Source organism: Solanum verrucosum, unplaced genomic scaffold (genome assembly GCF_900185275.1).
Source record: "Solanum verrucosum unplaced genomic scaffold, falcon-dt-bn FXZP01000261.1, whole genome shotgun sequence".
Lineage (NCBI taxonomy): Eukaryota > Viridiplantae > Streptophyta > Magnoliopsida > Solanales > Solanaceae > Solanum > Solanum verrucosum.
This window is the reverse complement of record NW_026019969.1, coordinates 13,734,099-13,756,723: the sequence shown is the minus strand read 5'-3', so window position 1 is coordinate 13,756,723 and position 22,625 is coordinate 13,734,099. Positions and strand designations below refer to the sequence as shown.

General features: G+C 30.9%; 1 protein-coding gene and 1 pseudogene across 1 annotated transcript in view; both read right to left on the bottom strand.

The window, feature by feature from the left end:
- The window catches only part of LOC125816642 (polyol transporter 5-like), a 267,811-nt gene that overhangs the window by 236,952 nt on the left and 8,234 nt on the right, over positions 1-22,625 (bottom strand). The gene's annotated exons all lie outside the window — the stretch shown is intronic.
- Positions 6,402-8,434, bottom strand: LOC125816652 (allene oxide synthase 3-like; annotated as a pseudogene).

Genomic DNA, 22,625 nt, shown 5'->3' with positions numbered 1-22,625 from the left:
ATATATATATTAGGATTATTGAGATTATAATGTATGATATATATATATATATAGTACAACTGGTAGTTAATAGTATTGTACAGTACAACTGGTAGTTAGTTAGAAGATTCCTTTCAGTTAGTTTGTTACAAAGCATTAGTTTTACATTTCTTGTATAAATACTCATTAGATCAATACATCCAAAGCTAAGCTTTGCATTTTACACAAACAAGTTTTTTTCTTCTTCATCACTGATGATAACTGCTTGTATCCAAAGCTTCCATGGTTGTTGAGTGATTTCAAGGTTTCACTGTTGTGATTTTGACATGGTATGAGAGCACACTCGATTCTTAAGTGTTCGATTTGTATTCGTTTTCTAGATCAAATCATTCTATGTTTTTCTTTTGTTGTATTCTTTGATCCTTCTTTCTTGCTGAAAAATGGTCGTTCCAGATGATTCTACTCAGTCAAGTGATTCAGTCGTTCCCTCAATTGATTCCAACCATCCCTTGTATATGCATCCATCTGATAATCCGGGTGCTATGTTGGTGTTAATACCTTTTGCCGAAATTGGTTATCGATCATGGAGGAGGAGTGTTCTACGATCACTGTCAGTGAAGAACAAATTGGGTTTCATCAATGGAGAATGTCGGCGACCCAAAAGCACTAATCCAACCTACAGGCAATGGAAATGTGTGATAACATTGTCAGATCATGGATTCTTAACTCCTTATCGAAGGAAATCGCTGATAGTGTTAAGTATGTTGTGGATTCTGCAGAGCTCTGGAGAGAATTGGAGGACATCTATGAACAAATTAATGGAGCGAAGTTGTATCAATTCCAAAAAGAGATCAATGATACATCTTAAGGACATTGGATATAATTGGGTATTATACCAAATTGAAGAAGTTGCGGGAAGAGCTTAGTACTCTGAGTGCCAAAGCTAACTGCACATGTGATTGCACTTGTGGAGCCAAGGCAATTGTTCACAAGGCAGAGCAGGATCGACGTTTGATTTAGTTCCCTATGGGATTCAATGAAGTTTACACAATAATGCGAGGAAACATACTCATGATGAATCATTTGCCATCTATGGCACAAGCTTTTTCCTTGTTGGTTCAAGATGAACAACAAAGGGAAATTAAGCCAGCCAATCACCCAAACTTGGAGTCTGTTGCGTTACGTGTTAGTACCAGCAAATCCTCCAATTACAGAACAAATTATACCACCAATACTTCCAAACCCTCTCTGCAATACAAAGACAAATCCTGTGACTATTGCAAGAGAACAAATCATCTTGTTGAGAAGTGTTATCGACTTCATGGTTATCCATCCAATTTAAACCAAACCTTCAGCCAATCTTTTAATCCAAATTCCAACAAACCAGTTCCAAATCGGAGAAACAATGACTACCAAGGCTCCAATCAAAGATTTAACAATGTTCGAGGAGGACATAATCCACAGGGCATTAGATTCAAAGGTAATGGAAATAGGGCAGTCGCAAATGTCCATTGTGCCCAAGATTCCAGGAATGGGAAGAGATCTGCATATGACTCTAACCATGAGGAGATGTATAGTGTGAATCTTACCAAAAATCAATATGGTCGAGTATAGGAGATGCTTCAACATTTTCAGGGAAAGCATGGTGATGATGGCAACTCAAATTTCACTGGTGGACAGACTTTGCAGGTACTACAGTTTGCACCTCATCTATTAATTTTGGGAAACTATCATGTGAATGTTTCAAAAATAAGTCTGACTCATGGATACTAGATTCTGGAGCATCAAACCACATGACTCTCAACATATCCTTACTGCACAATATTATCACACTCTCATATCCAATATTAGTAGTATTGTCAAATGTATATAAGGTTAAGGTAACACAAATTAGTAGTGTGACATTATCTCTCATGATTAGTTTGAAAAGGTTTTCTTCATTCCATCTTTCAAATACAACTTAATCTCTATTCATACCATGACTTCACATTCAAATTGCACTGTCAGTTTCAACAAAGTTTCTTGTTACATGCAGAGCCTTTCAATGAAGAGGCCTCTGGTGATTGGTATGGCAGAAGATGGGTTGTACTTTCTATGTCCCAAGTGTGTCCAGAGTTCCAACCCATCTAGTTCATTGTTTTTTAAAGACTCTGCTTCATCTAGGAATTTAACTTTGTGCAGTTCTTGTAAACCTCTTGTTGCAGCTGATACTTTTTGTTTGAAAGATCATAAATGTACACATTACCCTGAAAAAGGGACTTTGAGAAATAAAGATTATGTTGCCAAGTCTCATGTTCTTTCTTTTCCTGCTGTTTTTCCTTCTCATTTGCATAATACAATTTTTTTATCCTCATGCACATGCTAGAAATGATGTAAATGTTTTGTGGCACAATAGGTTGGGACATGTTCCCTTTGTCAAATGAAAGACATTTCCATTATCCCTGCTAGTTTTTCACCACAACAACCATTTATGTTTTCAGTGTGTCCTATGGCAAGACAAGAAAGGCTCTCTTTCAAAACAAGAACCTTTCTAACTTCTTCCATTTTTTAGTTGATACATGTAGATTTATGGGGTCCCTACCACACACCTCCACATAACCATTTTAAGTACTTTATAACAATAGTAGATGATTTCAGTAGATCTACATGGACCACATTGTTAAGCTCCAAGAGCAATGCTCTACAAGCATTAAAAGTTTTTGTTGCCATGATAGAAAATCAGTTTAACACCACTGTGAAGACGGTCAGAACAGACAATGGCTTAAAGTTTGTCAATTCAGAAACAACTCTTTTCTTTCAAACCAAAGGTATCCTCCACCAGAAAACATGTCCATACACACCACAACAAAATGGTGTGGTGGAAAGAAAACACAAACACCTTCTTGAAACTGCTAAAGCACTTTTATTCCAATCTAAACTCCCTATAAAGTATTGGGGAGACTGTCTTTTGTGTGCCACATACATAATCAATATACTTCCCTCAACTGTGTTGAAAAATAAGTCCCCTTATGAAGCATTATATCACAAAAAGCCTTTTTATTCTCTTATGAGAAGCTTTGGGTGTTTATGTTACCCTACTGTTTCAATACCCCACAAAACAAAATTTGAACCTAGGACTACACCTCACATTTTCATTAGATATCCCTTTGAGACTAAATGGTACAAGGTCCTTAACCTGTCCACAAAAAGGATACATGTATCTAGGGATGTTGTTTTCTATGAACACATTTTTCCTTTTCATACAAATCCAACTCAATCCACTCCTTCCTCTTTGTTGCCTTCTGTTCCTTTTGTTGATATTTTTTATTATACTGATAGTCTTAACACATACAGTTCTCAAACTAATCTAAAAGAATCACTTGTCACATGCAATTTGCCATCTGAACCTATAATTCATTCACCTTTACCATTCACAGTGTCTCATATACATAAACCACCTACTACTCCAAATCCTGTTGCACCTCTCATTGATGCATCTGTTCAACCTAGAAGATCTATTAGAACACTGAAAACTCCCACCCATATGACTGATTATGTTCACTCTATCCCACAGCTCAAATCACCCAAATCCACTTCCCTTCAGGCCCTTTTTACCAACCGCCATTATTTAGCCCACACTGCCCTTCATCCTAACAGTCAGACTTTTGTTAGAAATATTTGCATTGACAGGGAACCATCCTCATACAAGGAAGCAGTTATTGTCCCTGCATGGCAGCAGACCATGACTCAAGAATTTGATGTTTTGCATTCCAATCATACTTGGGATTTGGTTCCACTATCTCATGGGAAGAAAGCTATTGGATGTAAATGGGTATATAAAGTGAAGCACAAAGCTGATGGGTGCATCGAGAGACTAAAGACAAGGTTTGTAGTTAAGGGTTACACACAACAGGCTGGTATTGACTATACTGAAACTTTTTCCCCATTAGTCTAGATGACCACAGTTAGAGCCTTACTCATCATAGTTGTCAAACAAGGGTGGGATCTTTATCAATTGGATGTAAATAATGCATTTTTGCATGGAGATTTGCATGAAGAAGTTTATATGGAAGTGCCACATGGACTTGCAGTCTCATCTTCCACCTTAGTATGTAAATTGAACAAGTCTTTATATGGACTTAAGTAAGCTAGTAGGCAGTGGTATGCCAAGCTTACTGAGGATCTTTGTTCAAGAGGCTACACTAATTTCATGTACGATTATTCTCTGTTCTACACGAAGAAAGACACTTCTGCAGTTTATGTAGTTGTTTATGTTGATGATATAGTGCTGACAGGAACAGACACAGCTGAGATGGCTGAGATAGATGATCTGAAGTTGTACCTGGACAAGAGGTTCAAGATCAAGGACTTGGGGCTGCTTAATTATTTCTTAGGTATGGAAGTCTTACACACAGAAGGGGATATTATCATCTCAAAGAGAAAATTTGTTCTTGACCTGCTCAAAGAATATGACTGCTTGCACTGCAGTCCATTATCCTCCCCACTTGATCCTACTGTTAAGCTGAGAGCAAATGAAGGGCCTGCACTAAGTGACAGCACATACTACATGAAATTGATTGGAAAGCTTAATTTTCTGTCCAATACACGACTTGATATAACGTACAACACTTGAGTCAGTTTATGCAAGATCCTAGAGAACCCCATCTACAAGCTATTTTCCATTTATTAAGATACCTGAAGTCTGATCCAACCTTAGGACTGTTTCTCTCAAAGGATGCAGATTTCACCATTAAAGGATACTGTGATTAAGACTGGGTTTCATGCCCTGACTCTAGGAAATCAGTGAGTGGTTACCTGGTTCTAGTTGGAGGAAGTCCTATAAGTTGGAAGTCAAAGAAACAAGAAATCATCTCACTATCATCTGTTGAGGCTGAGTAAAGGTCCTTGAGAAAAGTGGTAGGAGAATTAGTCTGGTTAAGCAGATTGCTTGGTGAACTGAATGTGCCTTTCCCAAGGCCTATCCAGGTATTTTGTGACAATCAATCTACAGTACATATAGCCAAGAACCCTGTTTTCCATGAAAGGACCAAACATATCGAAGTGGGTTGCCACTATGTGAGGAATGTTCTACAGGAGGGCCTAGTCTCTGTACATCACATTGCAACTCATGATCAACTTGCTAATATATTGACCAAGGCCCTGACAGGAATCAAACACTCATCAATCCTCGACAAGTTGGCAGTGTTGTTCCCACCACCAACTTGAGGGGGGGGGGGGGGGGTATTGAGATTATAATGTATGATATATATATATATATATATATATATATATATATATATATATATGTATGTATGTATAGTACAACTGGTAGTTAATAGTATTGTATAGTACAACTGGTAGTTAGTTAAAAGATTCCTTCCAGTTAGTTTGTTACAGAACATTAGTTTTACATTTCCTGTATAAATACTCATTAGATCAATACATCCAAAGCTACGCTTTGCATTTTACCCAAACAAGTTTTTTTCTTCTTCATCATTGATGATAACTACTTGTATCCAAAGCTTCCATGGTTGGTGAGTGATTTCAAGGTTTCACTGTTGTGATTTTGACAAGGATATATGCTCACTCAAAGTATGATCAATTTCGAAATTGCTTGAAATGCTCCTTAATAATGAACTTTTGTTTTAAGGCTTCCTTTAGCCTAAAATTTTGGTTTAACTTAATATCATGGTTCCTTTTATATGCTTAGTTACCTATTGGCAACTTATTCTTCAAATAACACTCATATTAATCAGTGTATGTTTTACAAGTCGGACATGTACCTATAGAAACTATGCGTTGTGACTCTCAAAAGAACATCAATTACTCTCTTCGTTCATTTTTATTTGTCATAGTTTAACTTGACATACTTATTAAGAAAATAATTATTGATATATACATTTTACCAAACTATCCCCTATAAATGATGTCTTGAAAAATGATTTGGAAAGTAAGTATTTAATGTTGAGGGTAAACATGAAAAAAAATTATTGTCTTTTCTTGATATGTCAAAAGTAACAAATAAAAATGAAAAATTTATATAACAAAGAAATGACAAATAAAAATGAATGGAGGTCGGCGAGAGTTTATGTTAAGTTGCCTTTATTAGACATGTGGTGTCGGGAAAAGGCATTAAAGCAGATTTACAAAAGATTTGATATCTTTGAGTTGTATTCCAATCATTTGGGTTAAAGTTCTACGACTTTCAATGTGTTCATGAATCATGACAAATGAAAGTTTTTTTAGCCTGAATGTTTTCCAACATGTGAATATTGTGAGTAGATTTATATATATGAAATATATAAAGGCGTTGGTTAATAATTACTGGAATTAATTCAGGAATAAAAAGATTTAATTAATTATTACATCCACTAAATTCATCACTAATTAGTACAAATACACCAACAAACGTTCAGAATAACAACATGCAAATAAAGACCTTGGCTGAGTGAAGATTAATCAATTCAAATCGCCTTTTTCTCCAATGTCTTGAAAGTTATTAATGGTCCAGCTAAGTATTTACTTGACTCCACTGTAAATGTGTCGTAACGCATGAAAAATTCTACAAGCATCAACCTGCATACATTTATAGGTCCACGGATCAGTATATATAAGTTAAATTCGATCGATCAATGAATAAATTAAAAGATTATTAACCTGCATAACAGCACAGCTAGATCTTTCCCTGCACATTGTTTGTTATCGACTGTTGGACTATCAGTTTCTCTTGCATTTGACCAATAAACATATTTTAACAATTTTTCTCCTTCACTACCCATAAATCTCTCTGCAATAAACTCTTCTGGATTTTCAAATATATTTGCATCTTTTGTTGCAAATGTTTGATATCCAAATATCATTTCACCTTTTTTTATCAAAAAATTTGAATCATGGGTTTGGACCATGATATCTTCTTTAGCCTTACCGTACTGGAACGGAATTGGTGGTTCAATTCTTAACACTTCATACACCGTTGATTTAATCTAACTCATCTTGTTGATTGCTGATAGAGTAATGGACCCACCTTCTTCCTTGATGATCGTCCTGATTTCATTTGCTAGACGAGTGTGTAAACTCTTTCCTCCACTTGCCACCCACTTCATCAGTGACGGAAACAAAATTTTCATTCCACCATAAGCGTTGAATCCTACAATGAAATCAATTAACTTTAATTACTAATTCGCTCAACTCGTCTCCAAATTACACTTCACAGCTTGAATTTGTCAATATCTACCACAATTCCACTTCTTTAAATGTCAATGACTAGTACCTAACTTAGACAAGTCAAATTATCTTCAATGTAGCTCCACTTCAAGGATAGAAAAAAATAAAAAATCCTTCATACGAATTTTATAGCAAGTCCTACAATCTCATACTTCATCACAAATAATCACATTTCATGTTTTTGTTAGATCACCAAATAACATTATAATAGCAAAACACTTTTTTGTTCCAATTTACAACCTCTAGTTACAATAGTAGAATTTGTCATGTCAAAATGTAACTCAACCTCTATCATACAAAATCGAATTTGAAAATCGAGAATTCCATAAATTTTCAAGAATTGAAACAAATGTATAAAATTTGACATACCTGCAAGAAAAACTAAGTTGTGACAAGCTTCATCTCTTTTGATCCCACTCTTCTCAGCATCATCAAGTGTACTTCCAGCATGCTCGTTAAAAGCATCGAAAAGCTTCTGGTATTTCGATTTAATTAGAAAAAATGGCAATTGGAAAGTATGCAACATTAAATCTTCGAGAAAATTGGGGACAAATTTTAGACCAATAGTGACCAATGGAGCCAGTTGAGGCAACATCCATAAATCAAAACAATTTGGTCCATTAGTGCCAAGATTTGTGTCATGGGGATTTGTGTTGTTACACAACAAACGAAAAACGAAATCAAATGACATTGCATCGCTAATGTCGTTGAAATTCCCTTTCTTATTTTTAGACATTTCAATTTCAAGATTTTGAAACAGTACGGAAACAGAGTTTTTAAACATAGGAATAAATTGAGTATGCAATTTTGAGATTATAGATAAATAAAACCCTTTATGTATTGCATGTTTTGGCTCTGATGCATCGAGAAATGCACAAGGACCATATCCACCGAAGAAATCAGTTGATGGCATGAATGTGCCATCAAGAACGTTCTTCTTTTCGACTTTTGAACAGTCGAAAAGAATAGGAAAACTTATAGCATCGAGAAGAACGATGACTTTGGGATCTTTAGCAATAAATGGACCTGGTGGCATGTTTGTTCTGAATACAGTAGAATTATACTTTAGGGATTTTGTACGGAAGAATTCGTCCGCTCCAAGGCTGTAGTAATAGTCATATCTATCTTTAATAGCTCCGAAGAATGGGAAACCATAGTCACCTGGGATTTCTCGAACTTGAACAAGTGGTTTACAAGACTCATTGTCTGAAGAGTTAACAATGGCGGAAGATTTGGAGAAAATTGAAGACATTTTATTTTTAAATTGTAATGTGCGTTCTGAATTTAGTTTAGTACTTATAGAACGAAGGAAGAATGGATAATGGACATTTTGGGCAGGATTCACGTTTTGAGAATTAATTTCATGGTATGGTCACTCGATTCATTTTTATTTTATTTTATATTGGGTAATTATTATAAATTATAATAACTATTGTACATTTTTTAAAATGATTATTTTATGTTATCTAAGTATCATAAGAAATAATATCGTGTACACTGTCGCACTGCTATACTTAGATAAAATTTTAAGAAATTCATTATGAAAAATAATAATCTGAGTAATAATTTTGGTACAATAATGAAAATTTGAATGATTCATCTATGACTTTAACTTATAAATAAAGTAAACGATAGCTCATCGGTTGAGGTGGGGTTTGGTATGGTTAACGTGGATAAATATACAATTTGGAAAATATTCTTTTTGATTTAGATATCTGTTTATTGTCTTAAATTTTATTATTAGCCTTCATTTAGAAAAAATTATCAATGAACACTTGATTAGGAGACTCCTTGTTATAGAGTCTATTTTTGAGATATTGTAAAACAAAAAGATAACAAATACACGTCACAAGACAATAACAACTGACAATCTTTGCTTGAAAGTCATTTTCATTAGTTTGCAAGTTTATTTAATAAAACCTTTTTATATAAATACTTCTTGATATTAAATTTGATTTGTTTATCTTACCATAGAAAATTGATGGAAACAAGTAACAACATATAATATAAGGAAATAATAGGATAGCAAGCAACATAGTCGCGATAATAATTAAATTTATCTTTTGGTTTGAAAATATTTGTATCGTTATATTTTTTTTTCAAAAGTATATATATTCAACTATCCGAATAGCACCTTTTATTTTAACGATTGTTCTATCACAAGAAAAAATTAAACCAACTTTGTCATTGAACTATTCAAAATATGACAACTTTGCTCTTATTTTTTTCCTGCACAATATTGATCATCATGTGTATCCCACTAAGTATGATCAGTAAACCAAAATATGACAACTTTGCTCTTATTTTTTTCCTGCACAATATTGATCATCATGTGTATCCCACTAAGTATGATCAGTAAACCATTGTTTAATGAATTCTTAAGAAACGAAAAGGGCAATTATATTAGTTTAAATCGAGAGAAGAATAAATCCTCATTGATCTAATAATGACGTAGACAAGTTGTTTTTAATATTAATGTTATAAGCTTGACTTTGTAATAATTATGTCTTCGAGATGCTAATAATGTGAGTCGATAGGATGATACACAATATTTTAAAACTAATTGCGTAGTTCCTTTTTATTTTTTATTTTTTTGGGGAGTGGAAATGTGGAATTATTATTTTTTTCCGCACTAATACAAGCATCTTTTGTAAATTCTTATATCAGATCTCTCAAGTCTCAAACATATATAAAACCGATATAACACCAAAATATTCTTTAAATTATAATCATAATTGTGGTTTCCACGTACTCATTAAACCAAAGTACTACTCCCTCTGTCCCAATTTATATAACTTACTTTCGTTTTTAGTCAGTTCCAAAAGAATGACACATTTATATATTAATTATTAACTATAAACTATCTATTTTACCCTTAATGAAATGATTTACAGTCACACAAATTTCTATCATTCATTTTGAACCACAAATTTTAAAAGTCTTCTTTTCTTTCTTAAATTCCGTGCCAAATCAAACTACCTCACATAAAATGAGACTGAGGGAGTACTTACTATCCCCGTATCCCGGGCTTCGTCTCAAATTATATCTACTTTTACTTAACACGCTTTTTAAAAAAATATTAATTAAAATATGTAATTTTTAAGCTATTTTATCCTCATTTATATTTTAAAATATAATCTCTCACTATACTAAAAATAATTAATTAATATCGTGAATTTTTTTTAGAGGCAACTATTGATGACAACCACATTATAGCAGTCTTTGTAAATGCCTCTCGTAGAAAAATAATTTTTGACCAAACTTGTCTATTTACATTATTTTTAGAGCTTAAGTATTTGTTTTAAACCTAAATTAAATATTTTATTTTTTATCTTACTTTATTAAGTTTATTTTAAAAGATTTTAAAACAACAAAAAATGAGTCACATTTAAGATAAATTTTGTTTTCAGTTTATTTAAAAAAAAACTAAATATATGTTTTTATTTAATTTAGATTTAATAAATAAGCGAGTAGTTCTTATTTTTAGATTAGCTACTATTTCAATTTTTATTAGTTTAAATAGTTAGCTAATAATTTTTATTAGTATTATTTTTATTTATATATGTATTTAATTAAAAAATTCACCGACCTAAACTACCCATACACCCATTTTTCCTACCCCATTACACTCATTTTTCTCCACCTACACACTACCCCACTCACCTTACACACCACTCAAGCAGACATACATACCCAAATTCCCACATGAAGAAAAAAAAAAAAAAAAAACTCACGCACGCAGAGAAAAGAAAAAAGCAACACCAAAAAAAGAAAAAAAAAAAAAAACCCAATACATATATCACTCCATATAACTTACCAAAAAAATACTTCTAGGTGTAATAATCGAGCTTCAGTCAAAATTTTACAGTACATATATTCTTCATTTGAGGTTCAACTTTAACTTATCTATGAAATTTGATGTAATTATATAATAAGTCTAATGTCTTATAATTTTGTTTGAAATGAACATTGAATTAAACGTTATATCTTTATTTAATGAATGAAGATAACACTAATTGGTGATTATTTTTATTTATTTATTATTATTATTATTTGTTAGTTATTATTTCTTTAAAATGAACGGGTCATGGTGGTATTCTTGTCTTGATTTAGATGTCAATAATGATACAATATGAATTATTAGGCTCAAAAAATTAGTATTGATTTTATTTTATCAAACAAAAAATAAGATTTATTTTAGCAATTCGTCATTGTTTTGTTGGATTTGTAAGAAATTTCAATGTGTATGCTTAATTTTGACGTTAGTTTTAAGCTAAATAAATTTAAAATTATAAAATGATCCAAAATTTTATATTGTATCCTAGAAGTTTAGATTTATTTAGGTTATTTGACTTTCGTTATACGGAATGAATATTTGATTTTAACATTAGACCTACTTTTAGGCACGTTAAAATATTTGTTTCAATAAAAAATACGATTGCGTATAATTTTTGAGACAATTAAAAGAAACTCAAGGATGCGGTGAAATATCTTATCCAAAAATACATAATTAAGTTTCATTAATTTAAAATAAGACATACTAAACAAAATTATTAAGCGAGATGCGAAAACACATTTATGCCTCTAAATGTCAAAATCCAGAAATGCACTTGATGCATCTAGGTTGAGACCAATAAAAGTTCAACAATAAAATATTGACAAGTTGTAGCATGTAACAATTCATCCAAAAATAATTTAAGATAGTATAAGTTGATAAAATCGACCTTGCAAGAACCACCAGACTCGAGGGGTGCCGCATACCTTCCCCTCGATCAATAGAATTCCTTACCCGAATTTCTAGTTCAAAGACAATTAATTTTCGCTCAACTCGTCTCCAAAATTACACTTCACAGCTTGAATTTGTCAATATCTACCACAATTCCACTTCTTTAAATGTCAATGACTAGTACCTAACTTAGACAAGTCAAATTATCTTCAATGAACCTCCACTTCAAGGATAGAAAAAAATTAAAAAATCCTTGGTACAAATTTTATAAGGGAAAATTACAAAAATATACACGTTAAGACTTTAATTAACTTAAAATCAATATATTTATATAGAATTACATAAAGAGTTTTTAAATTACATAGATAACAAAATAATTATTAATTTTTTATTTTAATGTATTTTTTTTCCCGATTTTCTCTTTCTATTCGGTTTTATCTTTTTATGGTTTTTAATTATGTGCCTTTTCATGTGGAGCATAATTAGGGTATTTAATAATTTTCAATTTTATCTCTCCTAAATAGTCCCGGTTATATACGTTTTCATGTACATGATATATTTACTTTCCATGAGTTAATGACTATTTTGTTGGGATCAATTTATTTGCTTCCTTTTTTATAAAACCTTTTATGTTTTCAATAAAGTTAGTGTTCTTACCTAGGTGATTCATTGTTTCCAAGTAAAAACCATTCATCTTCTACTTTTCAGATTTCAATCTCCATCTTTCTTTGTATTACATTTCAAGAACAAAATTGTAACCTTCCACTTTTTCAAGTCCTTATTTTTTACAACCAAAATCACCATAGTTCTTTTCCGATCAGAATTATATCCCTCCACCGATGGATAAGACTCCACGCAAGAGCCCTCGACTTAATAAACAAGTAATGGGTGTTGATAGTACGCCCATAATGTATTTCTTTATGAATTTTATTCCCTTGTTTTACGTTTGGATGGTATATTAGTTGCGTTTTGGATATGTTTCGATGATTTTGTGAGTTTTCATGTGATTTTTTTATTTTTAGTTTTTCGGCACTTTTTTGCTTTTGGTTTCTCGAAATCAGTGTGTTAGTGAGGGAAGTTGATACTTTCTTGTATTTTGCCTTTTCGTTAAGTTTATTGTGTTCTTTTTCCCTTTATCTGTTTGGTTGCTGGGAAAAGTAAGATATGATCCTATTTTTTTAATTTCAGATTGTGGAATTATATGTGTGACCTTAGAATTGATCTTTATTGTATTTACAGAAATTCCACTTTCAGTGATTAAGATTGAAAATTCACTTATTTTAAGTGCTAGTTTTCTTGTGGGGCTTCATTGACAGCCAATATATACTTAAACATTTCTACAAATTTTTGTGCTTACTCCACCAAAAGTAAACCAATTGTGTATATCAATTCAAATAAAACTATAAAATTTTCATATTCAATCTTTCAAGTGTGTAGGCAATATCAAAATATCAGCCATAATATACACCACAATTTGTGATTATTTCATCAAAATTATACGTGTTAGCAATTATAATAAGATAAATATTATTGGTGGTTAAAACTTTTGGTATTTCTCAAATATTATACCAAAATTTTCAAATTAACATTGTATATTTTTTTTGTTACATCTTGTTGTTTATTTTCAAGATTCCAGGTTGGTATTTAATACCAGAATTTCAGCCAAACATTACAATACCAGAGACAGGTTAATTGCATCAATAATAATATGAATACACTTATCAAGAATAAACAAAAGTTGGATAACTACATTTATCATTCATAAAAAATTCCAGAAGTTTTACATAACACCAACAAAAAAAGTTCAAATTAATACATCATTATTCTTTCTGATTCGCAAACTTTGGGCATGTCTTTTTGTTATACCTTGATGTACCACATTTACTACAAGTGATTTTACTCCTCTTGTATTCCTTCGTTGAATCCCTTTTTTCGATCATTACCTGGTGGCCAGCAGTAGTACCAACACCAACAGGTAATCGACATGTTCACCATCAGTAGTACCAAGAAAACCAATTCAAAATTACACCAAGAAAATCAGTAATACAATAAACATGCAGTCAACATTTTCACCAAATTAATTACCAAAACATATATTATCACTAAATATATTTGTATTTCGATTGTCAAAACCCTAAAAATAATGAATTAATTAAAAAATATATGAACACGGATTTGGTGAATAGCAAAAACATATATTACACCATTAATTAAATAAGTAAACGACTCATAATAGCTAAAACGCAATTTTAAATATGGTGTTTACTTACACCATATACACCATAGTTATGTACCAACAATTAATCAACATGTTCACCAGCAGTAGTACCAAGAAAACCAATTCCGAATGACACTAAGAATTTTAGTAATACAAATATATTTGTACTCTGATTGTCAAAATCATTAAAAAAAACCAAAGAATTAATAAAAAAAATATATGAACATGGATTTGGTGAATAACAACAACATATATTACACCATTAATAAAATAAATAAACGACTCATAATAGCTAAAACACAATTTTAAATCTGTTGTTTACACCATATACACCATAGTTATGTACCAACAGGTAATCAACATGTTTACCATCATTAGTACCAAGAAAACCAATTCCAAATGACACAAAGAAAATCAGTAGTACAACTAACATGCAGTCCAACATTTGATAATTAAAAAATGTTCACTTTCACCAAAACAATTATCAAAACATATATTATCACTAAATATATTTGTATTCCGATTATCATAACCCTAAAAAAATCAAAGAATTAATAAAAAAATATGAACATGAAACTGGTTTATAGCATAAACAACACACACACACACACACACACACATATATATATATATATATATATATATATATTACACCATTAATTAAATAAATAAACGACTCATAGTACTCACAATGAACCATCAAGTTTTCAATATATTTGCAACGTTATTTTGTTCATTGTAATACAAAATCAAATATCAATCATAGTACTCACAACATAACCATCAACTTTTCAATTACAAAAAAGAATTAAAAAAGTAATACCAATCAAATATTGAATTATCACTAATACCCGATGCATCCCAACGTCCTTTATGGTGAATTAGGATTGAATAATTATTGGCATCCATGATTGAAGTGGACCAGAAATGAACAGAAAGAGAGTTCTATATTTGTTAAGAAACCTTTTGGTGATAGGAGAAAATATTTATAACCAATTTGAGCAAATCATGGAAGGTAAAAGATTTGAGAAATATTGGGAAATCGTGGGCCATTAATCAACCGTTTTTTTTATTTTACTTTTTTACCTTTTTTTAATAGTAAAACACAACTTTGAAAAAAATATATTATTATATAGGCGGAAAAAAAAATATTGCTATATAGTGGTAATTAAGGTACTTAACTTGTATAGTTAAGTTTTTTACCCATTTTATAACAAGTCCTACAATCTCATACTTCATCACAAATAATCACATTTTAGCAGTCTTTGTTAATTCTTATACCTTCCCCACGATCAACAAAATTCCTTATTCAAATTTCTAGTTCACAAACAAAAAAATAAAGAATCATTTCCTTTTGATTAGGGATTAAAAAGGTGACTTGGAACAAAATAACTCAATTCCAAGTGACGATTTTGAAAAATAATCCATTTTCAATATTATCACTTAAATTGAAAAAAAAAAACCCTTCCTGCTTCAAAAAAAAGGGGGTGTGACACCTCTAGAGCCTATAGCGGTATTAGATCCAATAACAATTAACTATTGTCAGGTAGAACTTTAGCACGATTTGTTAATTTACATATTTATTATCACTAAAAACTTTTTTTGTTATAGTGTTTTTTTCACTAAATATTACTTTATTAAAATATTTGTATTCTTTCATATACAATTATCACTAAAAATAAGATAATTATTTTTTTCTTAAATTTTTAAAATGATAAACAATTTGACATGACTATTTTTTTTAAGTGAAAATGGAAGTGTAATTTTACTTACGGAAAAGGGTCAAAACTATCCTTAAACTATTCGAAATAGCTTAAATATATCCTTAAACTATATTTCAGCTAAAAAATACTTTTCCCATCAAACTATTGAGCCACACTTACCCTTCTAGTTAACGAAAGTATTCATGTGTGTGTTAAATGCCCTTGACATTTGTGTAATATTTAAGCTATTTCGAATAGTTTAAGGGTAATTTTGACCCTTTTCCGTAGTCGTCTATGTGGAGGTGGGGTCTGTTTGGCGTGCACATGTGGCATCCATGTGGTATTTAACACACACATGGATACTTCCGTTAACTAGAATGGTAGGTGTGACCCAATAATTTGACGGAAAGGATATTTTTGAGCTGAAATATAGTTTAAGGATATGTTTAAGCTATTTCGAATAGTTTAAGGATAATTTTGACCCTTTTCCGTTTTACTTATATAATTGTTGTTCATGGTGTGATGATTTTTTATTTTTTTTGTTTGTGATAGAAGCCAAAAAGGGCACTATCCCACATGCATTTTGCTGTTTTTGTAGTTCACTGTCTGTATATCCCATCATTCTGTACTCATGTGTTTTTAAAGGAAAAATAACAGATATTGGTGAGACCGAGAGAAAAAATTTACCCGCACTTAATGTATATATTAAATTAAGGACAAATTACTTAAATACACTCTTTTACTTACCTTAATATCCATTTATCCCTACTTATTTCAAAAATTTCAAAAATTCCTTATTTTACCTATGTATCCCGCATGTATCCTGTGCACAACGCTATGTATCCCGCTATGTGGAATGTATCAAACGCTATGTATCCCATGCACAACGTTATTTATCCCGCATGTATCCCGTGCACAACACTATGTATCCCGCTATGTGGAATGTATCAAACCTAATGTATTCCATGCACAACGCTATGTATCCCGCTATGTGGAATGTATCAAACCTAATGTATTCCATGCACAACGCTATGTATCCCGCTATGTGGAATGTATCAAACCTAATGTATCCCGTGCACAACGCTATGTATCCCGCAAACATCATTTTTAAGGGATTTTTGGTAAATAGAAAACTAGAAGGGATAGGATGTTATTTAGTACTTATACTATGTGGTTCCTATAATTTATACTTAAATTAATGTAATTTTTATTATTATGTAATTTAATAAAGTAAAACACATGTTGATTAATTAAGATTATATAAAATGAACTATAAATTTAAACACATGATATACATGTATTGAATTGATATATATATCCGATGCAGGTAAATTTTACCCGAGTCTGAAACATAAACAATAAATAGCATCACCAACTTTGCTGGCTGCTGCTCATCATTTAATCAAATAATCATAGAGTTATATTTTACCTAGACTACTGAACCAAAAAATGTTTTTCTGGTTGATATCGATCATAGAAAAATCTGTAAATCAAAACTTCCAATTTTTGGATTATACTAGTTTAGATTTCGGATTTTGAAATTAACTTTTGAAATCTTAGACATTAGTCCAAACGTGCTATTAAAAAAATAATGATTGAAATTAAATTTTGAAATCTTAGACATTACACTAAACAAATACTTTTATCTGTCCATCTTTACTTATCTACTATTCTATTTTGGGATGTCCACTAGTTTATAAAACCAATGAATATTTATCATGCTGTGTTTATTTTACTCTTGCTATTAAGTACTCACTATTCATTTTGTAATGTTTAGATGATTTATATTCAATAAGGGTGATCTGGTAAAATAATCCCTATTATTTAACTTCTTAATTTTTATGTTAAGTATAGTTGACAATTATTATTGGACGGAAGGAGTATATGATTTTCTTCCATCCTTTCTAAGTATCTATTTTGACAAGGAACTCTCATTAGTGACGGTAGTTGGGCCGAAATCCGTGTGATGGTTTGAAAGTCGTTTCAAATATTTCAGAGGCTGTCTAAATCCATATCTTCACATTTATCCATCCTCCGGGGAACCCATTTCGGACTCCTTATTCCATTTTTAGACCGTTTTGAGGCGTTGGCTAAGATCAAGTTCATCTATCTCATTTTCAAGGATGAGATAGATGCAAGTGTATATTCCCATTCTGCCTGGATCCGGTATCATAAGTCATATCGTTTCTACTTTTTCGAGAAAACCGGTTTTCGGATATCTAGGCATGGTTTATGCCAGATTGGTACACACGAGTTACAATCAAATATTATACCCGCTCAACTTTAGTTAAGATTAAATTTTATATGCACGCGAATAAAATATATTTTTATTATGTTTTAAATGAAAAAACACAGTATTATGTTGTGAAAATGAAAAATCTCGCTATATTTTGCATAAATAGGCGATAATATAGCTTCTTATGAAATTTTCCTTTTTGTAAACTCTTTGAGCCCTTTTTTTGGGAAAATTTTCTCAAATAGCCACTAATAAACTTAATTATGTTTCATAGTTATAGTTTGCATATTTATGAGTTGTAACTACGATTTAAACTGCATCGTTTGTATACTTCATGGGTTTGTATAATATGTGGGTATATTTGTAAAATTGAGTTATTTTTCTGTAAACTCGAAATAACGAATTTATACAAACACAAACATCTGAACTTAAAAAGTCATACAAATTACATTATATAAATTCTGAAATATACAAACGTGCAAATTATACAAACTCGAAACCCCAGCCTACTAATTATCTCTGAATGTTGGTCACGAGTGGTAATTGACTAAAATTATAACTATGATAACTAACTAATTAGTTTATGTTTGCTTAATCATGTAATTCTCGTGGGTACGTTTGTAAAATTGAGTTATTTTTGTATAAACTCGAAATAACAAATTGATACAAACACAAACATCTAAACTTTAAACAATCATACAAATTATATTATATAAAATTACATTATATAAATTCCGAATTATACAAACGTGCGAATTATACAAATTCGAAACCCAACATATGTAATTATCATTGAATATTAGTCGCGAGTGGTAATTAACTAAAATTATAACTATGATGACTAATTAACTAAGTATATGGTTGGCCATGTAATCCCCCCCTCCCCCCCCCCCCCCCCCTTTTCTTTCCCCCCCACCTCTGTTTAAGCTAGCCACAGGAACTTTTTGGGTTACAAAAGTAGCATTATTATTTTCACAGATTTTAACTTTCATAAATTGACATTTTTTTTAACGCTATTAAGTTAGATGCAGATCAATTACAGGTAACATTTAATAGTGATCATGGATTGGAATCCTACAATAAAATGATACCTAAGTGAGGAAACTTTTTTACTGTTTGCGCTTATAAGTCAGTTTTTTAAAATTATATTATTTGATGTACAATCATTTTCATATGCCTATTAAGAATTTGAACCTCCGATAAAGATAAAACTATCGGGTTTTATTTACCAAAGAAATTTGACTTTGTGCTAAAGTTAGCTCACTTGGACTCCATTATCAATTGTCCTTGTCGAAAGTCGAGTTGATTATTAATTTCGAAAGAACTGGAATTACATCTCTTTTTCATTCGATAGTACTTATGAACGGGTTGAATGAGTGATTTGAGGACTTAACAGGTGATTAATTTGGGATTTTGTAGGTGTCAATATCCCAAAAAAGTCATGAAAAAAAGATTCTTGGGCTGATCGCATAGCCCAACTCAGCCCAATTGAAATTTCAAACTCTTTAAGTTCATGATCCAGCCCATGAAACTACTGGCATAACGAGTACGTTACACTTTTTTAGCTTGCGACGTTAACAACTATGATTCTATCTTATAGAAATAGAGAGGTCTCAAATAAAGCGAACTAACGAAAATAAGGATATTATTATTAGTATACTTATCTTGCTTTACAACTGACTCATTCCGCGGAGTCTTGAAGCAATAGTAGTAGGAAGTTCATTACTTGAGTTCAAGAGAAGTAATTCTATAAACTTTGAAGGGTTATGAATTATGTTTTTATGGGTTAATTTTGTTATCCCTAGGCACAGAGTTTTTTCTTTTTTTAAAAAAAATGAAGACATTAAAATTAGTAATTTTAGATATACCATATGTTTAGAAAGAGAGTCTTCACTTAGTTGTTATCATGTGACCAGGAGGTCATGAGTTTGATTCATAGAAACAACCTCTTGATGAAATGCAGGATAAGGTTTAATACAATATACTCTTTGTGATCGTCCTTCCCTGAAATCTGCGCATAATGAAAGCTTAATGCTGGCATAACTTTTTTTCATATAGCTATAAACCCTGTCATTAAAGATGAAATGAGAAGCTTACTTACGTTTAATTATTTCTCAAAAAAAATATCATTATTGTTGAAACATAGTAATAAGGCAATAGTCATATCTCAATAAAGAACTTGTTGATCAATTACTCAAATTGGTTCACCTAAGCTGCAAGTGGCATTAATGTTTTTAGGCTTGTTGCTATTATTCAGTTTTTGTAGTTTTTTGAAATACTTTATTTGGGTTGAATTAATGAAGGAGGAAGCAATATGAGGAAGGTTTTACTAGCAGAATGCCATTTTTATTTTATTTTATGCTGTTTTGAACTAATTGTTTTTTGCTGGAATATATTCCCAATTGAAATAAAATTGTCAGAAACTGTCCATTAGTTTGAATGGACTATTATGTAAAGTATCATGGAATCGAGTTTGGTGTGTATAAGCAGACTAATATGGAATTTTAGTGGTATATAATAACGAAGATACGTAAATAAAATGCATAATTTTTTTTATGGAAAAATTATATAACTAAGCTAACATTAAATAGATAATTATACTATGTGAATATACTTTTAATTAATTATAGAAAAGAGTTACGTATTGTTTAATAAAATGGTTATGATGGGTCTCATATTTTTATCAAATAAACAAATCAAATTGTAACATATATAAACTGATACAAGTAATGGAAAATTACTCAATTAGGTACAATATGCATAGAAAAAATCACACACAAACGAACTTAGTTTGGAATTCGATACAAATTATATACATCTATAAATTATTTTCAAACAAATCAACTACTTCATATCTTAATATCAATCTAATGGATCTTAATTCAAATTAAACACGAATTAGCCAAGAAATATATGAAATGCATATATACATATAGAATAATATACAACTCGTAATGAATAGATTGTTGTGTTTATCTTTTCGTTGTTTAAGCCACAAAAAATCAATCATTTCTATTCTAATACTAAAGAAGCTTTGATTGAATGAAAACAATGACTAATTGTGTTTCCTCAAGAAGAAGAAGACTTATTTTGATAACATATTCTAATTAAACTAAATGATCTTTCTTTAAGGAATTGTTTTCCTTAATTATCGCATAATTAGTTAGATATAATTAAATAAGATTTTGTATAATTACTTATAAAAAGGACAAATTATACAAATCAGAATCATAATAGCTATTTAAATTATAGCTATGATGCGTAAATAGATAAATTATAATTAAGGATGCTAATTGTTGACAGCCAATTTTGACCCTCCACAATATAAATTAATTATCGAGCTTCTTCAATTTGAAACGATTTAAAATAACTAGTTTTATAAAAACTTAAAAATATATATATAGTTTACAAATTATTTTAAATAGTTTTGTCACTCTTATAATTTTTAAATAATATATATGTTTTATATAATTATGTATATGATTAATGTATTTTATGAATATTTAAAAATCATCTCAAAAAGATTTTATATTTTAATATTTATTAGTGATGGTTGTAATTTTGAATTTTATGAAATTCAAAATACTTGCAAGTTATTTTTAAAAGTAATTTTGTCTTTTTGTAATCATTTTAAATATTGAATATGTATATTTCTACAATCATGTTATTTTATAAATATTTGAAAATCATTGAAAGGGATTTTACAATTTTTAGTTAAATATTTTATTAGTTTAATTTACTTTAAGTTATAGTTATAATTTCGAGTTAATTAGTTTTGTAATTAAATTAATTAGTTTTGTAATTAAATTAATTAGTTTATAATCTAATTAATTATTTTATTTTTGTTAAGATTAAGAAGTTCGTTAATTAATTTATGAAAATTTGTCTTGTTACAATTTTTTGCCAATTGTTTATCATGTCCTTAACCCATTAAAAGACCAAGTTTGGGCCTTACTTCCAATTTCCAGCCCAATAACCCACAACATTACATACACTAATGTTCTTAATAATATAATAAGACCCAATACATACATAATGTGCACCATCAACATGTACAGCAGTACATAGCCGCCCCACTCTGTTTCTTCATCTTCTTCACGCCTAAAATCACCAGAAATCGCGGAAAACCCAGAGACGTGATCATCTGCGAAAACCCATAACCCTAGAATCCTAATAGATCACATCGCCATCCCATTTTCCCCATTTTTGGGGATTTCCGAATCTCTTTCACTATTCCCTTGAAAAGAGCAAAGAGAATTCAAATTTTGGATTCAAAAATCATCCAAAATTTCTGCCCGTTTCCCCTTTTTTTTTCAATCCCAAATTCGGCCTATAAATACCCATGTTCACTCTTGAGGAGAGGGGGGAGACGGTTTTGAGGTTGATTTTGAAGCAATAGTCTCTTCTACACTTAAATTTTATATTTAGCTCCCTGGTTCAAAGTTCCGAGAAGGACGCCGCTCAGGTTTTCTTGGTTTGTTGTTCGCATTCGATTTTGGTGGTGGAAGAATCACTGTCCTCCCTTACTCGTTCGTCCCAGTCGCTGCTCCCAAATAGGTA